Here is a 17180-nt window from a genome sequence, read left to right on the forward strand (position 1 = left end):
GTTTGGTTTATACTTTATGAAGTTTTGCACTTGTTGTGTATTTTGTTTTTGATTGTTTCATTACATTTGGATATATGTGTCGGCTTAAATGATATTCATGAAGTAAGATAATGTATTATGTCAAAGGGGGCAGGAAATTATAAGATTTTCTTCATCCGGCTCCTTCTCAGGAATTGTTTGAATTTAAATTGTATAATTGTGATATAATTATGTATCGTTCTAAATGCACATCAATGAATGAGATAAATAAGAATGAAATGAAATGAAATATTAAACGTAAACAACTAAGATACAGCAATCATATCAAACATAAACAACTAAGATACAGTATTCATACTGAACATAAACAACTAAGATATAGTATTGATATTGAACATAACTAAGATACAGTATATATATTAAACAAACAACTAAGATACAGTATTTATATTGAACATAAACTATGAAGATACAGTATTCACATTGAAAAAAAAAAGTTCTCCAAAGTTGCTATCTCTCACCTGCAAAGCAAACAATCTAGAATTAGAACCAATTTATATTTGGGTTTTATATTAGAGTTACGATTAGAATTTATTCAAGACAATTCAGACTTTGATTTTTTTTCTCGTAGATCAACACAAGAAGGAACTTTTGGAGAATGCGGGCATCGATCCCGCTACCTCTCACATGCTAAGCGAGCGCTCTACCACTTGAGCTAATTCCCCTGTTATAGGAAGTGATTGCTACTTTTTAAGTGAAGTGAATTATATTTATATAGCGCTTTTCTCTAGTGACTCAAAGCGCGTTACATAGTGAAACCCAATATCTAAGTTACATATAAACCAGAGTGGGTGGCACTGGGAGCAGGTGGGTAAAGTGTCTTGCCCAAGGACACAACGGCAGTGACTAGGAGGGCGGAAGCGGGAATCGAACCTGCAACCCTCAAGTTGCTGGCACGGCCACTCTACCAACCGAGCTATGCCGCCCCCCAATGACATCAACTTTAATCATAGTCAGTGTTCTACACACATGGGTTGCGATCAAATTAAGGTTGGGGTTTTGATTTGAGACTGTTTATTTAAAACTATATCAAACTATTTTTATTTTTTTTAAGAGTAGCATCATGAACAATACCAACACAGAATATGAGCATTGATGTCGCAATCTCTCACATGCAAAGTAAACATTGGCCTATAAAAATCTAACTTGTATTTAAGTTTGGGTTAGGATTTACTAAATCCAATTCAGACTCTGGGGGAATGCGAGTATCGATCCTACTACCTCCCACATGTGAAGTTCGGGTTGGGGTTTTGATTTGAGACTTGGGTTTATGTTGCTACCTCTGACAGGCAAAGTAAACGCTATCGAATTTGAGCCAATTTGTATTTGGGTTGAGGACAGATTACTGAATCGAATCCAGCCTTGAATTTTTCTCAAAAGGAACAAGGTTTAAGAACAAAGTATTTGGAGAATGCAGATATCAATCAATCCCGTTACTTCTCACATGCAAAGATCAGTGTCAAGTATTCAGCGCTGGGTTATTATCAAGATGAACAAGTTTTAATATAACCTTTGGAGAATGCGGGTATTGATCCCGCTACCTCTCGCATGCGAAGCAAGCGCTCTACCATTTGAGCTAATTCCCCTGTTTTCCAATGAGCCACTACGCATTCTGTGACATCACTCTCATTTATAGTCCATGTGTTCTACACACCTGGGTTACAGTCAGGTAGAAAATGGATGGATGGGTCACGATCAAGCTTGAGTGGGGTTTCAATTTGAGACTTTGGTTTTTTTAAACCATTTCGGACTTTTATTTTCTCCTAAAAGAACAGCCTTAGGAACAATACCAACAGAGAATGAAAGCATTGTTTCTTATTAACATATCAGAATGAGGTCGGAGTTTACCAAAACCATTCTTAAATTTTTTATTTCAAGAGGGACAGGTTCAATAATGCAACTTTTGGAGAATGCGGGCATCGATCCCGCTACCTCTCGCATGCTAAGCGAGCACTCTACCATTTGAGCTAATTCCCCTGTCAATAGAACTGTTCGCCGCACGTTTTCCTGTATGGACCTCACCTACGGAAAGTATTGTTTATGGATGTTCTCATTCATCCTGGTCCTTGTATTCTCAAAACATTCAATTGATTGCAACTGGACTGCTCGGTTTGTTCCATGTTTGCCTTAGATTGGTCAGATTTAATCCAACTAGATCTGCCCAATCTAAGGCTCTATTCCAACAGCCTCCCCTCCCAATGTTTTTGCCTTCCTTCTTTGGTTTTTCAACTTCACATCAATCAAAAAGCGTTGGAATTATCCGTCAGGTCGAAGTATTTGTGGATCAGAGGTTTCTTGATGCATGTTGTGGTGTGAGGAGTTCTTTGAGGTAATGTGAGGCGTGTCCATGACTGCATTACTGGGTCAACGGGCAGATTTTGTATTCCATGCCAGTGTAGCAAGTGGAGAATAGGAGTAATGTCTTTATATTTTCGGACCCTCATCAGGTTCTGGGCAGCACTGTTTTGGATGTGTTGGCGCTTTCAAAAGCCGCTACTGCTCACATGCAAAGAAAACTTTTAGAGACCATTTATATCTGGGTTTCAAATTAGGGTTAGGATTTACTGAATCCAAGTCAGATTTTGATACAAGGAGAAAATGGATCAGAACATAACATTTGGAGAATGCAGGTATTGATCCCGCTAACTCTCGCATGCGAAGCAAGTGCTCTACCATTTGAGCTAATTCCCCTTTTGGACCTGATGAGCCACTTAGAGTTCTGTGACATGAAACTCACCCATAGTCAATGTGTTCTACACACTTGGGTTACAGCCAGGTAAAAAATGGATGGGTTACGATCAAGGTCAGGTTGGGGTTTCAATTTCAGACTTTGGTTTGTCAAAACCATTTCAGACTTTTATTTTCTTTAAGAAGAACAGCATGAAGAAAAATACCAACAAAAAAAATACAATTATTAATACACATGCAAAGAAAACAATTTAGTATTAATGTATTTGAGTTTGAAGTTTAGGTTAGGATTTACTAAATCTAACGCACATTATGATTTTTTCCCAAGAAGAACACGGTCAAGAACATAACACTTGGAGAATGTGGGCATCAATCCCACCATCTCCCGCTTGCGAAGTAAAGGTTGGGGTTTTGATTTGAGACTTCCATCCATCCATTTTCTACCGTTTTTCCCTTTTGGGATTGCAGAGGGTGCTGTAGCCTATCTCAGCTGCATTTGGGCACAAGGCGGCGTACACCCTGTTGTTTTCACGTAACCCAATAAAAAGGTGTTAGATTTATCCGTTAGGTACGGAGTAAGGGCAAAAGTATTTGTGAATCGGAAGTTTCTTGATGCATGTTGTGGTGTGAGGAGTTCTTTGTAATAATGTGGAGCATGTCCATGAACGCATTGGTAGGTCAACAGGAAGGTTTTGTATTCAGTTATCTCCCACATGCAAAGTAAACGATATGGCATTTGAACCCATTTGTATTTGGGTGGAATATAGACTAAGATTTACTGGATCTAATTCAGATTTGGGTTATTTTCAAGAGTAACAGTGTTTAAAGGGGAACATTATCAGCAGACCTATGTAAGCGTCAATATATACCTTGATGGTGCAGAAAAAAGACCATCTATTTTTTTAACCGATTTCCGAACTCTAAATGGGTGAATTTTGGCGAATTAAACGCCTTTCTGTTTATCGCACTGGAGGCGATGACGTCAGAATGTGACGTCGCCGAGGTAACACAGCCCCCATTTTCATTTTCAACACATTACAAACACCGGGTCTCAGCTCTGTTATTTTCCGTTTTTTTGACTATTTTTTGGAACCTCGGAGACATCATGCCTCGACGGTGTGTTGTCGGAGGGTGTAACAACACTAACAGGGAGGGATTCAAGTTGCACCACTGGCCCGAAGATGCCAAAGTGTCTGCCGCCAGACCCCCATTGAATGTGCCAGAGTGTCTTCACATTTGACCGGCGATGCTAAAGCAGACATGGCACGGAGATGTGTGGATAACCTGCAGATGCATTTGTAACTATATTACGTTTCCTTCCACCCACATTTAATGCGAAACAAACACTTACCAATCGACGGATTTAAGTTGCTCCAGTGTCAAAAGATGCGAAAGTCCTGATCGTTTAGTCTGCACATTTTACCGGCGATGCTAACGCAGCTATTCGGCCATGCTATGGCTATGAATAGCGTCAATAGCTATTCGCTCAATAGCTTCCGTTTCTTCTTCAATATTTTCATACTCCAACCATCTGTTTCAATACATGCGTAATCTGTTGAATCGCTTAAGTCGCTGAAATCCGAGTTTGAACCCGAGCTAATGTCGCTATATCTTGCTGTGGTATTCCCATTGTTTGTTTACATTGGCAGCACTGTGTGACGTCACAGGGAAATGGATAGTGGTTTCGAAGATAGCGAAAATAAGGCACTTTAAAGCTTTATTTAGGGATATTCCGAGACCGGTAACATTTTGAAAAACACTTCAAAAAATACAACAAGCCACTGGGAACTGATTTTTATTGTTTTTTAACCCTTTTGAAATTGTGATAATGTTCCCCTTTAAGAAAATAATATTTGGAGAATGCGGGCATCGATCCCGCTACCTCTCGCATGCTAAGCGAGCGCTCTACCATTTGAGCTAATTCCCCTGTTCAATCACGTGTTCTCCGATGTCGACCTCACCTATAAGAAGTATCATTTTAAGCCAACAACATTATGTTGAAACGTCCTCAAGAAGAAATAGGTTGCCAAGAGGGTTGGATGATGGACTTCTAATCCATTGTGTTCTACACACATGGGTTTATTTACGAAATAGTCTTATTAGCATATCAATATGAGGTTGGGGTTTACTAAAACTATCTTAAACAATGATTATTTCAATACAAGAATGTATGTTTTGGGTATGAATCTGAGGAACAGATTAAAATCAGAAATTTTGGAGAATGCAGGTATCGATCCTGCTACCTCTTGCATGCTAAGCAAGCGCTCTACCATTTGAGCTAATTCCCCAGTCATAGAAAAATGTCCATCACATGTTCTCCGATGTCGACCTCACCTATAAGACGTATCATTTTCAGCCAACAACATTATGTTGAAACATCATCAAGAAGAATTAGGTTGCCAAGAGGGTTGGATGATGGACTTCTAATCCATTGTGTTCTACACACATTGAAGAGTCTTATTAGCATATCAATATGAGGTTTGGGTTTACTTAAACAATCCTAAACAATGATTATTTCAATACAAAAATGTATGTTTTGGGTATGAATCTGAGGTTGGGGTTTACTAAAACGTTCAGACAATCCTTTTTTTAAGAGGAACAGATTAAAAAAACGAATTTTGGAGAATGCAGGCATCGATCCTGCTACCTCTTGCATGCTAAGCAAGCGCTCTACCATTTGAGCTAATTCCCCTGTTGAAGAATTTGACCATCACGTCTTCTACGACGTCGACCTCACCTATAAGAAGTATCATTTTCAGCCAACAACATTATGTTGAAACATCATCAAAAAGAATTAGGTTGCCAAGAGGGTTGGATGATGGACTTCTAATCCATTGTGTTCTACACACATGGGTTCATTTACGAAAGTGTCTTATTAGCATATCAATATGAGGTTGGGGTTTACTAAAACTATCTGCGATGAGGTGGCGACTTGTCCAGGGTGTACCCCGCCTTCCGCCCGACTGTAGCTGGGATAGGTGCCAGCGCCCCCCGCGACCCCAAAAGGGAATAAGCGGCAGAAAATGGATGGATGGATGGATCTTAAACAATGATTATTTCAATACAAAAATGTCTGTTTTGGGTATGAATCTGAGGTTGGGGTTTACTAAAACATTCAGCCAATCCTTTTTTTAAGAGGAGGAACAGATTAAAAACAGTTTTTGGAGAATGCAGGTATCGCTCCCGCTACCTCTCGCATGCGAAGCAAGTGCTCTACCATTTGAGCTAATTCTCCTATTTGCCAATGATCCACCACGCATTCTGTTACATCAATCCCATTTATAGTCCATGGGTTCTACACACCTGGGTTACAGTCAGGTAGAAAATGGATGGATGGGTTACGATCAAGCTCGAGTGGGGTTTCAATTTTAGGCTTTGGTTTATTTGAACCATTTCAGACTTTTATTTTCTCCTAAAAGAACAGCGTTAAGAACAATACCAACAGAGAATGAAAGCATTGTTTCTTATTAACATATCAGAATGAGGTCGGAGTTTACCAAAACCATTCTCAAAATTATTATTTCAAGAGGGATAGGTTCAATAATGCAAGTATTGGAGAATGCGGGTATCGATCCCGCTACCTCTCGCATGCTAAGCGAGCACTCTACCATTTGAGCTAATTCCCCTGTCAATAGAACTGTTCGCCGCACGTTTTCGGCTATGGACCTCACCTACGGAAAGTATTGTTTATGGATGTTCTCATTCATCCTGGTCCTTGTATTCTCAAAACATTCAATTGATTGCAACTGGACTGCTCGGTTTGTTCCATGTTCGCCTTAGATTGGTCAGATTTAATCCAACTAGATCTGCCCAATCTAAGGCTCTATTCCAACAGCCACCCACTCCCAATGTTTTTGCCTTCCTTCTTTGGTTTTTCAACTTCACATCAATCAAGAAGCGTTGGAATTATCCGTCAGGTCGAAGTATTTGTGGATCAGAGGTTTCTTGATGCATGTTGTGGTGTGAGGAGTTCTTTGAGGTCATGTGAGGCGTGTCCATGACTGCATTACTGGGTCAACAGGCAGATTTTGTATTCCATGCCAGTGTAGCAAGTGGAGAATAGGAGTAATGTCTTTATATTTTCGGACCCTCATCAGGTTCTGGGCAGCACTGTTTTGGATGTGTTGGCGCTTTCAAAAGCCGCTACTGCTCACATGCAAAGAAAACTTTTAGAGACAATTTATACCTGGTTTTCAAATTAGGGTTAGGATTTACTGAATCCATGTCAGATTTTTATACAAGGAGAAAATGGATAAGAACATAACATTTGGAGAATGCGGGTATTGATCCCGCTACCTCTCGCATGCGAAGCAAGCGCTCTACCATTTGAGCTAATTCCCCTTTTGGACCTGATGAGCCACTTAGAGTTCTGTGACATGAAACTCACCCATAGTCAATGTGTTCTACACACTTGGGTTACAGCCAGGTAAAAAATGGATGGATGGGTTACGATCAAGGTCAGGTTGGGGTTTCAATTTCAGACTTTGGTTTGTCAAAACCATTTCAGACTTTTATTTTCTTTAAGAAGAACAGCATGAAGAAAAATACCAACAAAAAAAAAATACAATTATTAATACACATGCAAAGAAAACAATTTAGTATTAATGTATTTGAGTTTGAAGTTTAGGTTAGGATTTACTAAATCTAACGCACATTATGATTTTTTCCCAAGAAGAACACGGTCAAGAACATAACACTTGGAGAATGTGGGCATCAATCCCACCACCTCCCGCTTGCAAAGTAAAGGTTGGGGTTTTGATTTGAGACTTCCATCCATCCATTTTCTACCGTTTTTCCCTTTTGGGATTGCAGAGGGTGCTGTAGCCTATCTCAGCTGTGTCCAGGCAGAAGGCGGCGTACACCCTGTTGTTTTCACGTAACCCAATAAAAAGGTGTTAGATTTATCCGTCAGGTACGGAGTAAGGGCAAAAGTATTTGTGAATCGGAAGTTTCTTGATGCATGTTGTGGTGTGAGGAGTTCTTTGTAATAATGTGGAGCATGTCCATGAACGCATTGGTAGGTCAACAGGAAGGTTTTGTATTCAGTTATCTCCCACATGCAAAGTAAACGATATGGCATTTGAACCCATTTGTATTTGGGTGGAATATAGACTAAGATTTACTGGATCTAATTCAGATTTGGGTTATTTTCAAGAGTAACAGTGTTTAAAGGGGAACATTATCAGCAGACCTATGTAAGCGTCAATATATACCTTGATGGTGCAGAAAAAAGACCATCTATTTTTTTAACCGATTTCCGAACTCTAAATGGGTGAATTTTGGCGAATTAAACGCCTTTCTGTTTATCGCACTGGAGGCGATGACGTCAGAATGTGACGTCGCCGAGGTAACACAGCCCCCATTTTCATTTTCAACACATTACAAACACCGGGTCTCAGCTCTGTTATTTTCCGTTTTTTTGACTATTTTTTGGAACCTCGGAGACATCATGCCTCGTGGGTGTGTTGTCGGAGGGTGTAACAACACTAACAGGGAGGGATTCAAGTTGCACCACTGGCAAGAAATCTGCCGCCAGACCCCCATTGAATGTGCCGGAGTGTCTCCACATTTGACCGGCGATGCTAAGACAGACATGGCACAGAGATGTGTGGATAACCTGCAGATGCATTTGCAACGATTAAGTCAACGAAATCACAAAGGTGAGTTTTGTTGGTGTTGACTGCCAGCTAATCGATGCTAACATGCTACGCTAATCGATGCTAACATGCTATTTACCGGCGGTGCTAAAGCAGACATGGCACAGAGATGTATGGATAACCTGCAGATGCATTTGCAACGATTAAGTCAACGAAATCACAAAGGTGAGTTTTGTTGGTGTTGACTGCCAGCTAATCGATGTTAACATGCTACGCTAATCGATGCTAACATGCTATTTACCGGCGGTGCTAACGCAGACATGGCACAGAGATGTATGGATAACCTGCAAATGCATTTGCAACGATTAAGTCAACGAAATCACAAAGGTGAGTTTTGTTGGTGTTGACTGCCAGCTAATCGATGCTAACATGCTACGCTAATCGATGCTAACATGCTATTTACCGGCGGTGCTAAAGCAGACATGGCACAGAGATGTATGGATAACCTGCAGATGCATTTGCAACTATATTACGTTTCCTTCCACCCACATTTAATGCGAAACAAACACTTACCAATCGACGGATTTAAGTTGCTCCAGTGTCAAAAGATGCGAAAGTCCTGATCGTTTGGTCCGCACATTTTACCGGCGATGCTAACGCAGCTATTCGGCCATGCTATTGGCTATGAATAGCGTCAATAGCTATTCGCTCAATAGCTTCAGTTTCTTCTTCAATACTTTCATACTCCAACCATCTGTTTCAATACATGCGTAATCTGTTGAATCGCTTAAGTCGCTGAAATCCGAGTTTGAATCCGAGCTAATGTCGCTATATCTTGCTGTGGTATTCCCATTGTTTGTTTACATTGGCAGCACTGTGTGACATCACAGGGAAATGGATAGTGGTTTCGAAGATAGCGAAAATAAGGCACTTTAAAGCTTTATTTAGGGATGTTCCGAGACCGGTAAAATTTTGAAAAACACTCCAAAAAATACAACAAGCCACTGGGAACTGATTTTTATTGTTTTTTAACCCTTTTGAAATTGTGATAATGTTCCCCTTTAAGAAAATAATATTTGGAGAATGCGGGCATCGATCCCGCTACCTCTCACATGCTAAGCAAGCGCTCTACCATTTCAGCTAATTCCCCTGTTCAATCACGTGTTCTACGATGTCGACTTCACCTATAAGAAGTATCATTTTCAGCCAACAACATTATGTTGAAACATCATCAAAAAGAATTAGGTTGCCAAGAGGGTTGGATGATGGACTTCTAATCCATTGTGTTCTACACACATGGGTTTATTTACCTAATAGTCTTATTAGCATATCAATATGAGGTTGGGGTTTACTAAAACTATCTTAAACAATGATTATTTCAATACAAGAATGTATGTTTTGGGTATGAATCTGAGGAACAGATTAAAATCAGAAATTTTGGAGAAGCAGGCATCGATCCTGCTACCTCTTGCATGCTAAGCAAGCGCTCTACCACTTGAGCTAATTCCCCAGTCATAGAAAAATGTCCATCACGTGTTCTCCGATGTCGACCTCACCTATAAGACGTATCATTTTCAGCCAACAACATTATGTTGAAACATCATCAAAAAGAATTAGGTTGCCAAGAGGGTTGGATGATGGACTTCTAATCCATTGTGTTCTACACACATGGGTTTATTTACGAAATAGTCTTATTAGCATATCAATATGAGGTTGGGGTTTACTAAAACTATCTTAAACAATGATTATTTCAAGAGGAACTGGATCAAAAATGTATGTTTTGGGTATGAATCTGAGGTTGGGGTTCCCTAAAACGTTCAGACAAACCTTTTTTCAAGAGGAACAGATTAAAAAACTAATTTTGGAGAATGCGGGTATTGATCCTGCTACCTCTCTCAAGCTAAGCAAGCGCTCTACCATTTGAACTAATTCCACTATTGAGGTATTGCACTGTTATGCTTCCATAGTCCATGTGTTCTACACACATGGGCTACAATCAGGTAAAAATATGCTTGGATGGGTTACGATCAAGCTCGGGCTGGGGCTTCAATTTAAGGCTTTATTAAAACCATATCAGACTTTTATTTTCCTTAAGACGAACATCCTTAGGAACAATATCAACAAAAAATTAACTTAGTAATCCTCAACCTCTCATGCAAATTAAACAAAGTAGTATTATAGCGAATTTGTATTTAAATTTCAAGTTCAGGTTAGGATTTACTAAATCCAATCCAGACTAAGATTTATTTCAAGAAGAACACGGTCAAGAACATAACATCGGGGAATGCGAATATCGACCCCACTACCTCCCACATGGGAAGTTAGGGTTGGGGCTTTGTTTTGAGACTTCCATCCATCCATCTTCTACCGGTTTCCCTATAAGGGTAGAGGGGAAGCTGGAGCGTTTCTCAGCTGCATTCGGGCAGAAGGTGGGGTTCACCCGGGACAAGTCGCCACCTCATCACAGGGCCAACACAGATAGACAACATTCACACTCACATTCACACACTAGGGACCATTTAGTGTTGGCAGTCAAACTATCCCCAGGTGCATGTCTTTGGAGGTGGGAGGGGCTTATGCCCAGGTGCATGTCTTTGGAGGTGGGAGGGGCTTATGCCCAGGTGCATGTCTTTGGAGGTGGGAGGAAGCCTGGAGGGAACCCATGCAACCACGGGTAGAACATGCAAATTCCATTTTGAGACTTTGGTTTATCAAAAACTATTTTAGACCATTTGTTTTTTTTAAGAACAGTGTCAAGAACAATACCAACATAGAATATGAGTACTGATGTTGCTCCCTAAGGTAGCATTTGAGCCCATTTGTACTTGAGTCGAATCTGGAATAGGACTTAATGAATTTAATTCAGTCGTGGGATTTTTTTTTAAGACAAACAGGGTTTAAAAACATGATATTTGGATAAGACAGGGGTTATGTGTTCATTTTTTCGGATCCTCATCAGGTTCTTGGCAGCATTGATTTGGATGTGTTGGCGTTGTGGAATTCTCTTTACAACGAGATAAAAAACTGTAAAAATATATTCCAATTGAAAAAAATATATAAAGATAGAACAATAAGATCATATGGACAGCCATAAGTGTTTACATTTTGTTTTTTATTCATTATTTTACTTATTTTTGGTCTGGTTTTGTATTTGCTCTGTATCATTCCATGAGGTGTATATTATATTATTACTATTATTTTCTTGGTTTGGTTTATACTTTATGAAGTTTTGCACTTGTTGTGTTTTTTGTTTTTGATTGTTTCATTACATTTGGATATATGTGTCGGCTTAAATGATATTCATGAAGTAAGATAATGTATTATGTCAAAGGGGGCAGGAAATTATAAGATTTTCTTCATCCTGCTCCTTCTCAGGAATTGTGTGAATTTAAATTGCATAATTGTGATATAATTATGTATCGTTCTAAATGCACATCAATGAATGAGATAATTAAAAATGAAATGAAATGAAATATTAAACGTAAACAACTAAGATACAGTAATCATATCAAACGTAAACAACTAAGATACAGTATTCATACCGAACATAAACAACTAAGATATGGTATTGATATTGAACATAACTAAGATACAGTATATATATTAAACAAACAACTAAGATACAGTATTCACATTGAAAAAGAAAAAACTACCTCTCACCTGCAAAGCAAACAATATAGAATTAGAGCCAATTTATATTTGGGTTTTATATTAGAGTTGGAATTAGAATTTATTCAATCCAATTCAGACTGATTTTTTTCCTCGTAGAAGAACACAAGAAGGAACTTTTGGAGAATGCGGGCATCGATCCCGCTACCTCTCACATGCTAAGCGAGCGCTCTACCACTTGAGAAAATTCCCCTGTTATAGGAAGTGGTCGCTACAATTTAAGTGACATTAACTTTAATCATAGTCAGTGTTCTACACACATGGGTTGCGATCAAATTAAGGTTGGGGTTTTGATTTGAGACTGTTTATTTAAAACTACATCAAACAATTTTTCATTTTTTTAAGAGTAGCATCATGAACAAGACCAACACAGAATATGAGCATTGATGTCGCAATCTCTCACATGCAAAGTAAACATTGGACTATAAAAATCTAACTTGTATTTAAATTTGGGTTAGGATTTACTAAATCCAATTCAGACTCTGGGGGAATGCGAGTATCGATCCCACTACCTCCCACATGTGAAGTCCGGGTTGGGGTTTTGATTTGAGACTTGGGTTTATGTTGCTACCTCTGACAGGCAAAGTAAACGCTATCGAATTTGAGCCAATTTGTATTTGGGTTGAGGACAAATTACTGAATCAAATCCAGCCTTGAATTTTTCTCAAGAGGAACAAGGTTTAAGAACAAAGTATTTGGAGAATGCAGGTATCAATCAATCCCGTTACTTCTCACATGCAAAGATCAGTGTCAAGTATTCAGCCCTGGGTTATTATCAAGATGAACAAGTTTTAATATAACATTTGGAGAATGCGGGTATTGATCCCGCTACCTCTCGCATGCGAAGCAAGCGCTCTACCATTTGAGCTAATTCCCCTGTTTTCCATAGTGCCACTACGCATTCTGTGACATCAATCTCATTTATAGTTAATGGGTTCTACACACCTGGGTTACAGTCAGGTAGAAAATGGATGGATGGGTTGCGATCAAGCTCGAGTGGGGTTTCTGTTTGAGACTTAGGTTTATTTAAACCATTTCAGACTTTTATTTTCTCCTAAAAGAACAGCGTTAGGAACAATACCAACAGAGAATGAAAGCATTGTTTCTTATTAACATATCAGAATGAGGTCGGAGTTTACCAAAACCATTCTCATAAATGATTATTTCAAGAGTGACAGGTTCAATAATGCAACTTTTGGAGAATGCGGGTATCGATCCCGCTACCTCTCGCATGCTAAGCGAGCACTCTACCATTTGAGCTAATTCCCCTGTCAATAGAACTGTTCGCCGCACGTTTTCCTGTATGGACCTCACCTACGGAAAGTATTGTTTATGGATGTTCTCATTCATCCTGGTCCTTGTATTCTCAAAACATTCAATTGATTGCAACTGGACTGCTCGGTTTGTTCCATGTTCGCCTTAGATTGGTCAGATTTAATCCAACTAGATCTGCCCAATCTAAGGCTCTATTCCAACAGCCACCCCTCCCAATGTTTTTGCCTTCCTTCTTTGTTTTTTCAACTTCACATCAATTAAGAGGCGTTGGAATTATCCGTCAGGTCGAAGTATTTGTGGATCAGAGGTTTCTTGATGCATGTTGTGGTGTGAGGAGTTCTTTGAGGTAATGTGAGGCGTGTCCATGACTGCATTACTGGGTCAACAGGCAGATTTTGTATTCCATGCCAGTGTAGCAAGTGGAGAATAGGAGTAATGTCTTTATATTTTCGGACCCTCATCAGGTTCTGGGCAGCACTGTTTTGGATGTGTTGGCGCTTTCAAAAGCCGCTACTGCTCACATGCAAAGAAAACATTACAGACAATTAATATTTGGGTTTTGAGTTAGGGTTAGGATTTACTAAATCCGATCAGATCATGATTTTTTTTTTTTTTTAATAAAGCAATTAAGAAAACGACAGTTGGAGAATACGAGTATCAATCCCGCTACCTCTCACATGCTAAGCGAGCGCTCTATAATTTGAGCTAATTCCCCTGTTCAATCAATGGGTTGTTACCCTTTCAGTGCCATTCATCTCACCCACAGTCCATGTGTTCTACACATATGGGTTACAATCAGGTAGAAAATTGATGGATGGGTTACCATCAAGCTCAGGTTGGGGTTTCAATTTGAGCCTTATGTTTATTGAAATCAGTTCAGATGTATTTTCTCCAAGAAGAACAGTGTTAGGAACAATACCAACAGATAATGTAAGCATTGATGTGCTACTTCTCACATGCAAATTAAACGATGTAGTATAAAAAGCAAATTTGTATTTGAGTTTCAGATTGAGGTTAGAATTTACTAAATCCATCGGAGACTTTGATTTATTTGTCAAGAAGAACATTGTTAAGAACACAACACTTGGGGAATGCGGGTATCAATCCCAATACTTCCTGCATGCGAAGTTAGGGTTTGGGTTTTTATTTGAGACTTTGGGTAATCAAAACTATTTCAGCTTTCAAGCGGAACAAGGTTTAAGAGAACAGGATAATTGGAGAATGTGGGTATCGATCCCGCTACCTCTCACATGCGAAGCGAGCGCTCTACCACTTGAGCTAATTCCCCTGTTGATGAATTTGACCATCACATGTTCTCTGATGTCGACCTCACCTATGAGAAGTATCATTTTCAGCCAACAACATTATGTTGAAACATCATCAAAAAGAATTAGGTTGCCAAGAGGGTTGGATGATGGACTTCTAATCCATTGTGTTCTACACACATGGGTTTATTTACGAAATAGTCTTATTAGCATATCAATATGAGGTTGGGGTTTACTAAAACTATTATAAATAATGATTATTCCAAGAGGAAATGGGTCAAGAATGTATGTTTTGGGTATGAATCTGAAGTTCGGGTATACTAAAACGTTCAGATAAACCTTTTTCAAGAGGAACAGATTAAAAACAGATTTTGGAGAATGCGGGAGTCGATCCCACTACCTCTAACATGTTAAGCAAGTGCTCTATTATCTGAACTAATTCCCTATTGAGGTGCTGAACTGTTATGCTTTCATAGTCCATGTGTTCTCCACACCTGGGTTACAATCAGGTAAAAAATGGAAGGATGGGTTACGATCAAGATCAGGTTGGGGTTTCAATTTGAGCCTTAGGTTTATTAAAAACATTTCAGATATATTTTCTCCAAGAAGAACAATGTAAGCATTGATGTGCTACTTCTCACATGCAAATTAATGCAGTATAAAAAAGCAAATTTGTATTTGAGTTTTAAATTGAGGTTTGGATTGACTAAATCCAATGCAGACTATGATTTATTTGTCAAGAAGAACCCCGTTAAGAACACAACACTTGGGGAATGCGGGTATCAATCCCAATACATCTGCGTGCGAAGTCAGGGTTTGGGTTTTTATTTGAGACTTTGGGTAATCAAAACTCTTTCAGACTTCAAGCAGAACAAGGTTTATGAACATTATCAATGGAGAATGCGGGTATCGATCCCGCTACCTCTCACATGCGAAGCGAGCGCTCTACCATTTGAGCTAATTCCCCTTCGGTATTAGTTGACTGTCACGTGTTAGGAACCATACCAACAGACAAACTTTTTTCAAAAGGAACAGTTTAAAAACATAGGTTTTGGAGAATGCGGGCATTCTACCATTTGGGCTAATTCCCCTGTTTCACCATAGTGCCACTACGCATTCTACGACATCACTCTCATTTATTGTTAATGGGTTCTACACACCTGGATTACAGTCAGGTAGAAAATGGATGGATGGGTTACGATCAAGCTCGAGTGGGGTTTCAATTTGACACTTCGGTTTTTTAAATCCATTTCAGACTTGTATTTTCTCCTAAAAGAACAGCGTTAGGAACAATACCAACAGGGAATGAAAGCATTGTTTCTTATTAAAACATATTAGAATGAGGTCGGAGTTTACCAAAACTATTCTAAAAATGGTTATTTCAAGAGGGACAGGTACAATAATGTAAGTTTTGGAGAATGCGGATATCGATCCCGCTACCTCTCTACCATTTGAGCTAATTCCCCTGTCAATAGAACCGTTCGCCGCACGTTTTCCGGTACGAACCTCACCTACGGAAAGTATTGTTTATGGATGTTCTCATTCATCCTGGTCCTTGTATTCTCAAAACATTCAATTGATTGCTACTGGACTGCTCGGTTTGTTCCATGTTCGCCTTAGATTGGTCAGATTTAATCCAACTAGATCTGCCCAATCTAAGGCTCTATTCCAATAGCCACCCCTCCCAATGTTTTTGCCTTCCTTCTTTGGTTTTTCAACTTCACATCAATCAAGAAGCGTTGGAATTATCCGTCAGGTCGAAGTATTTGTGGATCAGAGGTTTCTTGATGCATGTTGTGGTGTGAGGAGTTCTTTGAGGTAATGTGAGGCGTGTCCATGACTGCATTACTGGGTCAACAGGCAGATTTTGTATTCCATGCCAGTGTAGCAAGTGGAGAATAGGAGTAATGTCTTTATATTTTCGGACCCTCATCAGGTTCTGGGCAGCACTGTTTTGGATGTGTTGGCGCTTTCAAAAGCCGCTACTGCTCACATGCAAAGAAAACTTTTAGAGACAATTTATACCTGGTTTTCAAATTAGGGTTAGGATTTACTGAATCCAAGTCAGATTTTGATTTTTATACAAGGAGAAAATGGATAAGAACATAACATTTGGAGAATGCGGGCATTGATCCCGCTACCTCTCGCATGCGAAGCAAGCGCTCTACCATTTGAGCTAATTCCCCTGTTGATATGATGTGCCGCCGCACGTTTTCCAGTATCGACCCCACCTGCAGAAGGTAATCTTCACTACGCATTCTGTAACATGAAAGTCACCCATAGTCCATGTGTTCTACACACATGGGCTACAATCAGGTAAAAATATGCTTGGATGGGTTACGATCAAGCTCGGGCTGGGGCTTCAATTTAAAGGGGAACATTATCACCAGACCTTTGTAGGCATCAATATATACTTTGATGTTGCAGAAAAAAGACCATATATTTATTTAACCGATTTCCGAACTCTAAATGGGTGAATTTTGGCGAATTAAACACCTTTCTGTTTATGGCTCTCTGAGCGACGACGTCAGAACGTGACGTCACATCGGTTGTCAACGCCTTTTTTCCCTACCACGTCACACGCATCGAGTAGAATCAGCTCTGTTATTTTCCGTTTTTTCGACTGTTTGCCGGTACCTTGGAGACA

At 39.5% G+C, this 17180-nt stretch overlaps 1 long non-coding RNA gene and 11 other non-coding genes across 12 annotated transcripts in view; 1 reads left to right on the forward strand and 11 right to left on the reverse strand.

The window, feature by feature from the left end:
* Window positions 1-17180, forward strand: part of LOC133540928 (uncharacterized) — a 143453-nt gene that overhangs the window by 98045 nt on the left and 28228 nt on the right. The gene's annotated exons all lie outside the window — the stretch shown is intronic.
* Window positions 632-704, reverse strand: trnaa-agc (transfer RNA alanine (anticodon AGC)). Its single transcript has one exon. It is a non-coding gene; the product is annotated as a tRNA-Ala (tRNA).
* On the reverse strand, window positions 1553-1625 carry trnaa-cgc (transfer RNA alanine (anticodon CGC)). The gene has a single exon. It is a non-coding gene; the product is annotated as a tRNA-Ala (tRNA).
* Window positions 1944-2016, reverse strand: trnaa-agc (transfer RNA alanine (anticodon AGC)). Its single transcript has one exon. It is a non-coding gene; the product is annotated as a tRNA-Ala (tRNA).
* trnaa-agc (transfer RNA alanine (anticodon AGC)) lies at window positions 4582-4654 on the reverse strand. Its single transcript has one exon. It is a non-coding gene; the product is annotated as a tRNA-Ala (tRNA).
* Window positions 4943-5015, reverse strand: trnaa-agc (transfer RNA alanine (anticodon AGC)). The gene has a single exon. It is a non-coding gene; the product is annotated as a tRNA-Ala (tRNA).
* trnaa-agc (transfer RNA alanine (anticodon AGC)) lies at window positions 5347-5419 on the reverse strand. The gene has a single exon. It is a non-coding gene; the product is annotated as a tRNA-Ala (tRNA).
* On the reverse strand, window positions 6281-6353 carry trnaa-agc (transfer RNA alanine (anticodon AGC)). Its single transcript has one exon. It is a non-coding gene; the product is annotated as a tRNA-Ala (tRNA).
* Window positions 6996-7068, reverse strand: trnaa-cgc (transfer RNA alanine (anticodon CGC)). The gene has a single exon. It is a non-coding gene; the product is annotated as a tRNA-Ala (tRNA).
* trnaa-cgc (transfer RNA alanine (anticodon CGC)) lies at window positions 12798-12870 on the reverse strand. The gene has a single exon. It is a non-coding gene; the product is annotated as a tRNA-Ala (tRNA).
* trnaa-agc (transfer RNA alanine (anticodon AGC)) lies at window positions 13190-13262 on the reverse strand. The gene has a single exon. It is a non-coding gene; the product is annotated as a tRNA-Ala (tRNA).
* Window positions 15428-15500, reverse strand: trnaa-cgc (transfer RNA alanine (anticodon CGC)). Its single transcript has one exon. It is a non-coding gene; the product is annotated as a tRNA-Ala (tRNA).

Source organism: Nerophis ophidion, linkage group LG22 (genome assembly GCF_033978795.1).
Source record: "Nerophis ophidion isolate RoL-2023_Sa linkage group LG22, RoL_Noph_v1.0, whole genome shotgun sequence".
In the NCBI taxonomy this organism is placed as follows: domain Eukaryota; kingdom Metazoa; phylum Chordata; class Actinopteri; order Syngnathiformes; family Syngnathidae; genus Nerophis; species Nerophis ophidion.